General features: G+C 38.5%; 2 protein-coding genes across 13 annotated transcripts in view; one reads left to right on the forward strand and one right to left on the reverse strand.

Annotated features, from left to right (window-relative positions):
• LOC135109137 (E3 SUMO-protein ligase PIAS2-like) overlaps nt 1-10,000 on the reverse strand; it is a 144,827-nt gene that overhangs the window by 97,882 nt on the left and 36,945 nt on the right. For 2 of the 11 annotated variants that reach the window (XM_064020241.1, XM_064020238.1), the window contains exon 3: nt 9,834-9,873. The exons of 8 other annotated variants lie outside the window; for them this stretch is intronic. The gene's annotated coding sequence lies outside the window, so the exon portion shown is untranslated. Of the gene's footprint in view, nt 1-9,833; nt 9,882-10,000 lie in introns of those variants that run through there. One more of the 11 variants, XM_064020242.1, reaches the window with a different exon arrangement.
• Nucleotides 9,715-10,000, forward strand: part of LOC135109139 (eukaryotic translation initiation factor 5B-like) — a 41,894-nt gene continuing 41,608 nt past the window's right edge. Inside the window, exon 1 of one of the 2 annotated variants that reach the window (XM_064020255.1) lies at nt 9,715-10,000. This exon is cut by the window's right edge and continues 1,349 nt beyond it. The gene's annotated coding sequence lies outside the window, so the exon portion shown is untranslated. The other variant, XM_064020256.1, reaches the window with a different exon arrangement.

Below are 10,000 nucleotides of genomic sequence, written 5' to 3' on the forward strand. Positions count from 1 at the left end.
AAGGTTAATTTAATCTTTGTTAAGCTACGAAGTACTAAGTATTTAAGACTTTAGCAGAAAATAGGTGATTTAAATGTCATAGATGAAACTTAACCCCATTTGAATAATCTTAATAAATTGTTTGAATGGATTAAAATAAAAATGACACGAGGTTAATCTTCGCCACGCTACATGAGTATGTATCTGAGACTAGTACAAAAATAACCCTTTCAAAAGTTGTAGGTGGCTATAGAAAAGATTGACAGTAGCAGTAAAGCAAGAAATTGATCTCTCGTATCTGTTGCTCTTCAATATTTCAGAAACATTATGAACGGGCATTTTTTTTTTAATTTTACCTTTGGCTGGTCTCCCTCATACATAAAAATAGTACAACAATAGAGAAACTAAAAGCACTATGATTATACAAAACGACAGTAAATTTGTACCAACATTTCCATTGGTGGTGATAATGGTAGAAGAGTGTGGGGATAAAAAAAAGAAGAGGTAAAGAGGCGTAACTCATAAGAAAATAAAAAAATAAATAAAGAAGGAAGATGAAGGGATGGAAGGAGGGCAATAGATTAAAAATAGGAAGGAGAGAGAGAGAGAGAGAGAGAGAGAGAGAGAGAGAGAGAGAGAGAGAGAGAGAGAGAGAGAGAGAGAGAGAGAGAGAGAGAGTGTAGGAGGTAAAAGAAGAAACACCTCAGTCTGATATTCATTATAACGGAAAGAGGGGAGAGGGAAAATGTCAAGAAAGGTATAACAAGACGAAAATCAAGAAAGAAAAGGAGAGAGAGACACAAGAATAATGGCAAGAGAAGTAGAGAGACAAGGGAATGAGAAAAAAAAAGGAAGGATAGAGGAAATTAAGAGATTAGAGGAGGAAAAAAAAGAGAAAGGGGAGTGAAAAGGAGAGTGAAAGTGGACAGAAGAATTTAAAGATTAGGGGAAGTTAATGGGAAAGTGAAGGAGGAGAATAAAGAGGCAAGATTAAGAAGGGAAAGAAGAGGGAAGAGCGGAAGGACAGAGAAAAAGAAAGATAAAAGGAGGAGAAAATAAGGAAGGAGATGGAAGAAGAGAGGAAAATTAGCAGTAAACAATAAGGAAAGAAGACGAAGAAAGAAAAAATTAAGAGAAGGAAGAAAGGAAATAGAAAATAAAGCGAACGAAGAAGAGGGAACAAGATAAAAAAAAGGGAAGATGAGAAAGAAAAAATAACACAGAGGAAGGAGGAAGACAAAGAATAGTAGTAAAAAAAAATGAGAGGGAAAAAGAGAAGGGAAAGATAAGAGGAAAGAAGGGAATAAGATAAGGAGAGGGAAGAACAGATAAAAGAATAAACAAAAGCAAAATATAATATGATTGAGAAAAAAGAAAAAAAAAACAAGTGAGAGAAGGAAAAAGAACGGGAAGAGAAGAGATAAAAAGATGAAGGCAAGGTAGAATATAAAGAGAGAAAAGAAGGGAAGAAATATCAAGAGAAGGAAAGGGGGAAGGAAAAATGAAAAGAGGGAAGAAGTAAAAAAAATATACTTATATATATAAAGAGACGGAAGAAGAGAATAAGATAAAGACACTGAAGAAGAGTCAGAAGGTGAGGATACGGAAGATATAAAAAAATATGGTGGGAAAAACTATACTTGGTTGAGGTAAAGTAGAAAGATAAACGTGGGAAACTCTGCTGTTCCCTCACGTGCTCCTCAGTTCATAGGCAGATATATGGAGACATCACCAAATCAACGCTGACTCACTCCTCTCGTGGCTATTGTACGCAGGAAGCCAAATACCGATTCAGCCACAAAGAAATTGAGTGTTAAGTCTTCGCGAATTGTCAAGCTGAGTGGTTGTCTTGTACGAAAATTACAAATGAAAAGAGAATATTATGTTAGATCAAATAATTCAATAAAATATGATATACAATAAATAAAAGTAATACTGAATGCCTCAAATGTACGTAGTCTTCAGGTAATGAAATAAACTCTTCCCCTCTATGAAAATAACAGATAATTTAACCCATAATATAATAGATAGAATAAGAGTGTAATGTGAATAAAAATATCAGTGATAATTTAATAGATACCTTAGATAAATGGACAGAAATACAAGACTGCTTTCTATTACTATATTTCCACAATTATATAACAGTAATATAAAATTAATTAATAAATATATGAATAAAATTGTAATAGATAAAGAAATGTTAAATGGATTGAAAACTGTCTTATATAACTAGATTCTTATATATTAAGCTCTAATTTACAGCGCTTATAGTTTTTTTACTCGTCAACATAAAGACTACAAGACAAGAAATGAGTTTTAAAGAGAAAACGAGATAATGAAACGATGGAGTAAAAAATAATGAAAAAACGAGGTTCTGTAACATGAACACTGCAGAAGGTCAAGAGTTACACTACAAGACAGGAAATGTGTCTTAAAGGGAAAAAAAAATAAAAGGAGATAATGAAACGAAGGAGCTAAGACGAAAAAATAAAAAGTAAGCGAAATTTTGCGACGATAAACACCACAGAAAGTAAAATATATACCTGCTATTACATATTCATATCTTTATCTGCCTGTTTTCTTTTATTCTCTTTATCCATCCAGTCATCTTTTATATATCAGCGAGGGAAAAAAAACCTGCCCAATTCAAGCACCTCCCTGGCCATTGGGTGAGCTATGGGTCGTGTGGCACCGGCTGGGGTTACGTTACACGACCTTGTGGCGGCGCCGTAATTCAGTACAGTTTTGAGCCGTGGGAAGAATACGAGTGGCCTTGATAGAATACTCGAAGTGGCCTTTGACTTTCCATCTTCCTTCCTTCCTTCTTTTCTTCCTTCCTTCTTTCCTTTCCTTCCTTCTTTCCTTTCTTCCCTTTTGTTTTTTCTTCCTTCCTTTCCAACTCCTTTCCTTTCTTCCCTTTTTTTTTTCTTTGTGTATCCCTTTCCTCCTCCTCCTTCGTAGTAGCCTTTGACTTTCCATCTTCCTTCTTTCCTTCCCTATTTCTTTCTTTCCTTTCCTTCTTTGCTTTCTTTTTTTCATTTTGTGTATCTCTTTCCCACTTTTTTCTTCGGTTTTATGTCCTCTTAAATACCCTTCTTCCTTCTTTCTTTTCTGCTTTCATCTTGTGTATCCATTCTCTCCTCCCTCTCTCCTTCCTTCCGTTAATTAAACACTTCCCCTTTTTCATATATATAAATTTTGTCCTATTAACTCACTAACTTTTACATCTTCCTTCTTCTTCCCGTAATATTTTCATGCAAACTTACATTTCTCTCTTCATCCAGCAATAACACACACACACACACACACACACACAGAGGTCAAATTGCTTTCAATGTAACACGACGCGAATCTCCTTCAGCCATGATCATTGGCTCCTATTGCTTGCTGCGACCAGTGTCTCCTCACTCGTGCTTCACTCCACAAACACGGTCCTGCCAAATGAACTGACACTTGCATGCATTCACACAGAGGAAGTTGCATAGACTTAAACCAACTAGAAGAAGATAAAGGAGTAGAAGCAGAATAAGAAGATAAAGAAGAAGCAGAAGCAGAAGACAAAGAAGAAGAAGCAGAAGCAGAACGAGAAGATGAGGAAGAAGAAACTAATGTATATGATAATACATAAGAAATACATAAGAAATAAGGGAAGCTGCAAGAAGCGACCAGGCTTACACGTGGCAGTCCCTGTATGAAACACTCCTACCTATTTCCACCTATCATCCCCATCCATAAACTTGTCTAATCTTCTCTTAAAGCTCTCTAGTGTCCTAGCACTAACTACATGATTACTGAGTCCGTTCCACTCATCTACCACTCTATTCGAGAACCAATTTTTTCCTATCTCCTTCCTAAACCTAAATTTTTCAAGCTTGAACCCGTTATTTCTTGTTCTACCCTGGTTGCTGATCCTAAGAATTTTGCTTACATCTCCCTTGTTATAACCCTTATACCACTTAAAGACCTCTATCAGGTCCCCTCTTAACCTACGTCTCTCTAGAGAATGTAAATTTAACCGCTTCAGCCTCGCTTCGTAAGGAATACTCCTCATCCCCTGTATCCTTTTAGTCATTCTCCTCTGTACTGATTCTAATAGACCTATATCTTTCCTGTAATGTGGGGACCAGAACTGCACAGCGTAGTCTAGATGAGGTCTGACCAGCGCCAAGTATAACTTTAATATTACCTCCGGCCTTCTACTTTTAACACTCCTAAAAATTAATCCTAGTACCCTATTTGCCTTGTTTCTGGCTTCTATGCATTGTTTCCCTAGACGGAGTTCAGAGCTAACTATAACTCCTAAATCTTTCTCGTACCCTGTACCTACCAGAGTTTGGGTGTTTAATGTGTACCTATTGTGTGGGTTTCCTCTACCTACGCTAAGCACTTTGCATTTATTGATATTAAATTGCATTTGCCATCTATCCGTCCATTCATTCATTCTATCTAAGTCTGTCTGCAAGGCGATGGCATCCGCTTCTGACCTAATTAATCTACCTATCTTTGTGTCATCCGCAAATTTACTAACATCGCTATTAATTCCACTATCCAAGTCATTGATATATATTAGAAATAATAATGGCCCTAATACTGATCCCTGTGGCACCCCACTAATGACATGACCCCACTCGGATTTCGAGCCGTTTATTAGCACTCTCTGTCGCCTGTTACCAAGCCATGACCCTATCCAACCTAACACCTTCCCATCTATCCCGTGCGCCCTAACCTTTCTCAGGAGCCTTTGATGGGGCACCTTGTCGAATGCTTTACTAAAGTCCAGATATAAGATATCATAACTATCTCCATTATCTACTGCCTCGTACACCTTACTGTAAAAACTTAACAAGTTTGTCAGGCAAGACTTCCCCTTCGTGAAGCCATGCTGTGACTGATTTATCAAGCTATGTTTGTCTAAATGTTCCCTAATGTTCCTGGCTATTATTGACTCTAACATTTTACCTACAACTGAAGTTAAGCTGACCGGTCTATAATTAGACGCTAAAGTTTTATCCCCTTTCTTAAAGATGGGTACTACATTAGCCTGCCTCCACATTTCTGGTACCTCACCCGACTCCAGTGATTTCCTAAAGACAGAAACTAATGGCTCACTAATAATCTTTTTACATTCCTTCAGTACTCTGGGATATATTTCATCAGGTCCTGGTGACTTGAACTTTTTTAGCCTATCTATCTCCTGCTCCACTATCTCCCTAGTTATGGAAATATCCGTCAGCTTCTCATACTCATCTGCTCTAAACACCTGTTCACTATCTGGCATATCCTGCATGTTTTCCTGAGTGAAGACAGTTAAAAAATAATCGTTCAGAAGTTTACTAATCTCCTCCCCAGAACTAACCAGCTCCCCATCTGCTGCCTTTAATGGACCTACAGTATCCTTATTTTTCGTCCTGTATACCTGATAAAATCCCTTGGGGTCCGTCTTCGCCTGGCTGGCTACCTTTAATTCATAATTTTCCTTAGCTTTCCTCGTTAACTTCCTGACTGTTCTAACTAATTCATTATACTGTGTCCTTAAAACTTCCTCACCTGCCCTTAATCTCTTATAATTATATACTTCTCTTACGCCCTATATAATGCTTTAACCTAGCAGTCATCCATTTAGGGTCATTTTTTTGTGATCTTATTGTTTTATACGGGATATTTGCTAATTGACCTGTATGAACTTTATCTACGAAATATTTATACAATTCATCTACATTTACTTCACCTAAACCCCTCATCTCGTTCCCTACCATCCTCTCCCCTCCCTCATCAACTCGCCTCGACCTTACCTCTCTCATTTCAGCATGACCTGACATTCCAACATACTCACGCCTATCTCCCCCCTTCCTCTTTCCACCTCCCTTCTGGAGCCTCACCTCACCTCCCTCATCCTGCCTTATCTCTCTGAACTCCGTCCCTGACCTGACCTCACCCTGCATCCCTTGCCAGTCCACTCCTTGGAGGTACCTTTTTAATTCTTCAAAATCTGCTCTCCTAAAGTCAGGTATTTTACTAGTGTTTTTATTTCTAACAGTTTCTTCCCATTCTAGCTTGTACCTAATAATGAATGTATTTTCGTATACTCATCCCTAGTTTCCAATCTGAAAGAGCCTAAATTTCATCCAGAGATAAAGAACAGGACGAATATAGACAATTATTCCTTTAAATAAAAAAATAAAAAAAATGGAGTATCTTCTATTAGTGTATTAAAAGTGGAAATGCATGTATTTTCATCCGTAGAGTTTATAGCATTGGTTTCCTTCCCTTTTCTCTCCTAACAACGAATCAGTTTTAGCAAGACTCTGAATACAAAGAAATTCCTAACGTTGGAATCGAAGTAGGTAATAAAAACTAATGGCGTGTGTGAAGAAATTCTGCTATAATGCAATTCGCGTTTCCTCTTTTACGAAGTGATAAAAGAAAAAAAAAAAACGGAAAGAAAGAACGAAAGAAAGCAATGAAGACAAAGAAAGGAAGATAAAAAGAAGGAAAGAATGACAAAGAAATAAAACAATGAATAGAATAAGGTCAAACAAAACAATAACAAAGACTAGCAAAAAAAAAAAAAATACAAAAAATAAATCAATCAATCAAAATAACATCACCACAACACCAAAGCCACAACCACCAAAGCCACCACCACCAACATATTCCCAACCTACACCACTCCTCTCCACAGCGGCAGGATACCCTCAGACACAATAACACTCACACAAAGGCGCTACACTGTCTACGTCCAGTCTTGCACGTGGCGAGCCTTGACAATTTCCTCGAGATTAACCAGTTCTTGTGTCCTCTGGTGCTTAATAATATTCTACCCCGGGATACTTTATTGAGGTGCGTAAATGAACCACGAAGAGAGAGAGAGAGAGAGAGAGAGAGAGAGAGAGAGAGAGAGAGAGAGAGAGAGAGAGAGAGAGAGAGAGAGAGAGACAGAGAGAGAGAGAGAGAGAGTCGATTGGTGAGTGTATTTGTAAGTTTTCACTGAGACAAAAGACAAGGAAAGGAAAACATGAAGGAAGGAAGGACTGAGGAAGGGAGGTAGGAAAGGAAGGAAGGAAGAGAGGAAGGAAGGAAGGAAGGAAGGAATAAAGGGAGAAAATAAAGTATGAAATGAAAGGAAGAAAGTAAAAAAAAAAGAAAAAACAAACAAAAACAAAGAATGGATTAAAAATAAAAAAAAGGGCAAACAAAAAAGCAAAGAATGAGTAATATAAAAAGTTAAAACAATGACAAGCGAGCCACAACTTTGGTGCTAGAATGTTTGATGAAGGGGAGAAGACACTCAAGACATCACATTACAACACATGAATGAAAATTATTAAAACAAGGAATGTGTTGGAAAAGAGAAAATGCGACTATAAATTTCAGGAGTGACGTAGATAAACATTAAGAGCTGTGATAAGAATAGTAAGAGAAAGACAGCGTTTTAGACAGTATTTTGGCTTATTACAGCAACTGAATAAGATTGTAGAAGAGAAAAGGCGAGTATGTGCGTCATGACAGATAAATATGACACGCTGTGGATAGGAACAACAAGTGGAAGACAACGTTTCAGACAGTCTTTCCAGTTCTAATGACAATAGGACAATTATTACACCGACTGAGTTAACTTAGAAATATTTTAGGCAGTTTTGTTTCGCTTTTATAATTATCAATTAATATACGACGAATCTCGGGGGCTGAGGGATTGCAATAGGGAACATACATAGCTGGACGCGTCAGCCCAAATTCAAGACCATTTTTATTTATTTATTATTTTCCGTCATCATATCAGACTTATTTGAACACTAATTATTGTACTACACACACACATAGTCCTGTAACTATGAAAATGTACAATTAACCTTCCATTCACTTGTTTTCCCCGTGTGCTTTTGCAAATAAACTCTTCACAATGGTCTCAATGTTAAGGGCAGACCAAAGCAGTAAAAGAGTTAAGACAAAACATAATGTCAATATAATCGCACTAAAATATTCTAACAACGCAATTATCTCCTTTTGTTGTCACTGGTACATTTTATTATGATTCAACTTGCACCGCACCAATTTACTAAGCCTGAGCAACAGTCCTGAGAGTTATGGTGTTAAATAAAAGGTAACACGTAGAAATTAAGGAAAAAACATGGTAGCAAATTAGAATATTGCGGAGTGTTGAAATGACGAGTGTAAAAACTAATATAACAGGATTGGCTGCTTCTAATTTACTTTCTTTTTTTCTCTTTCTTTTTTCTAGTCTTCACATAACGGTACATCTGCCCTTGCGTTGCTGGAAAATACCAATGGGTTATTTATGTATATATTTATCTTTAAGTACCTGTTTGTCTGTCTGTCTGTATGTATGTTTGTCGTCTTCTCTGCGTCACTGTTTTTTTTTTATGTCTCTGTGTTTGTCTATCTCTGTCAGTGTGTGTCTGTTTGCATGTGCGGTTTGTTTTTGTCTGTCCACTTGTCTGTATATATTTGTGTGTCTGTTAGTACGTCTGTCTGTAAATCTGTCTATCTGTATCTGTTTCTCTCTACCTAAGTCTATTTCTATAAGTCTACCTTTATCTCTGCCATGTCCAACTCTCTCTCTCTCTCTCTCTCTCTCTCTCTCTCTCTCTCTCTCTCTCTCTCTCTCTCTCTCTCTCCCTGCCATTCACATTCACCACATGACCACCTCACTCGACCTTCACTTTTTCCCTTCCCAGACGTACCTACTGCCCCTCCTCCTCCTCCTCCTTCTCCTCACCATTTCTCCTCGATTCTCTCTCCCACCTTATGACTTTTCCTTCTCCTCATCCTTCCTTCTCTTTTTCCTCTTCTTCCTGCTCCTTCTCTCTCTCTCTCTCTCTCTCTCTCTCTCTCTCTCTCTCTCTCTCTCTCTCTCTCTCTCTCTCTCTCTCTCTCTCTGATATGGCTCATTAACTAACAGGGGAAAATACCAAACACATTATTTGACAATTAGATGATAATGACGATGACGATGATGATGATGATGATGATAAGAGGAGGAGGAGGAGGAGGAGGAGGAGGAGGAGGAGGAGGAGGAGGAGGAGGAGGAGGAGGATGACAGTAGTAGTAGTAGTAGTAATAGTAGTAGTAGTGGTGGTGGTAGTAGTAGTAGTAGTATTAATAGTAATGATAATAATAGTGATAACAATAATAATAATAATGGTAATGATGCTAAAGAACAAGAAGAGGAAGAAGAAAAACAAGAAAAAGAAGGAAACAGAAGAGAAGAAAAGACAAAGAAAGAAGAAAAAGAAGAAAAAGAAAAGAAAAGAAAAGAAAAGAAGAAGAAGAAGAAGAAGAAAAGAAGAAATAGGAAGAGAAAGTATGGCGGTAGTAGCGATGAGAGGTGAGGCAGGTGAAGGAGAGAAGAGGAGGAAGAGGAGAGCTGGGCGGTGGTGGGCAGCTGACAGCAGGAAGAGGAGGAGGAGGAGGAGGAGGAGGAGGAGGAGGAGGAGGAGGAGGAGGAGGGGGTGTTTGTGGATACAAGAGTATGAGAGAGAGAGAGAGAGAGAGAGAGAGAGAGAGAGAGAGAGAGAGAGAGAGAGAGAGAGAGAGAGAGAGAGAGAAAGGGGGGGACAGACAGACCCATTAAATACCTACACACACACACACACACACACACACACACTACAGGCAAAGAAACAAGTATACCAGAGAGAGAGAGAGAGAGAGAGAGAGAGAGAGAGAGAGAGAGAGAGAGAGAGAGAGAGAGAGAGAGAGAGAATCACACAGGTATCTCTCTCTTGGAAGCTTCAGTCAGCGTTCCAAGACGGTGAAGGTAGGAGGGTGGTGCGCAAACTCCCTCCGTGCCTCTCCCTCCCTCACTACCTCGCCCCTCGCCCCTCGATCCTCACCCCTCCGTCACGCGTCCCTCCCTCGCCGCCTCGCCATCACCTGTTGAGCGCAAGTAAACAAAACAGAACTTGTACACGTGGATCTGTGACGAGAAGTACGGACGTTTCAACACTAATATTAATAACTTGTGTGTATTTTTTTCATGTGAAAGTGATTAATATTCCAA

This window comes from Scylla paramamosain, chromosome 18 (genome assembly GCF_035594125.1).
Source record: "Scylla paramamosain isolate STU-SP2022 chromosome 18, ASM3559412v1, whole genome shotgun sequence".
Classification (NCBI taxonomy): domain Eukaryota; kingdom Metazoa; phylum Arthropoda; class Malacostraca; order Decapoda; family Portunidae; genus Scylla; species Scylla paramamosain.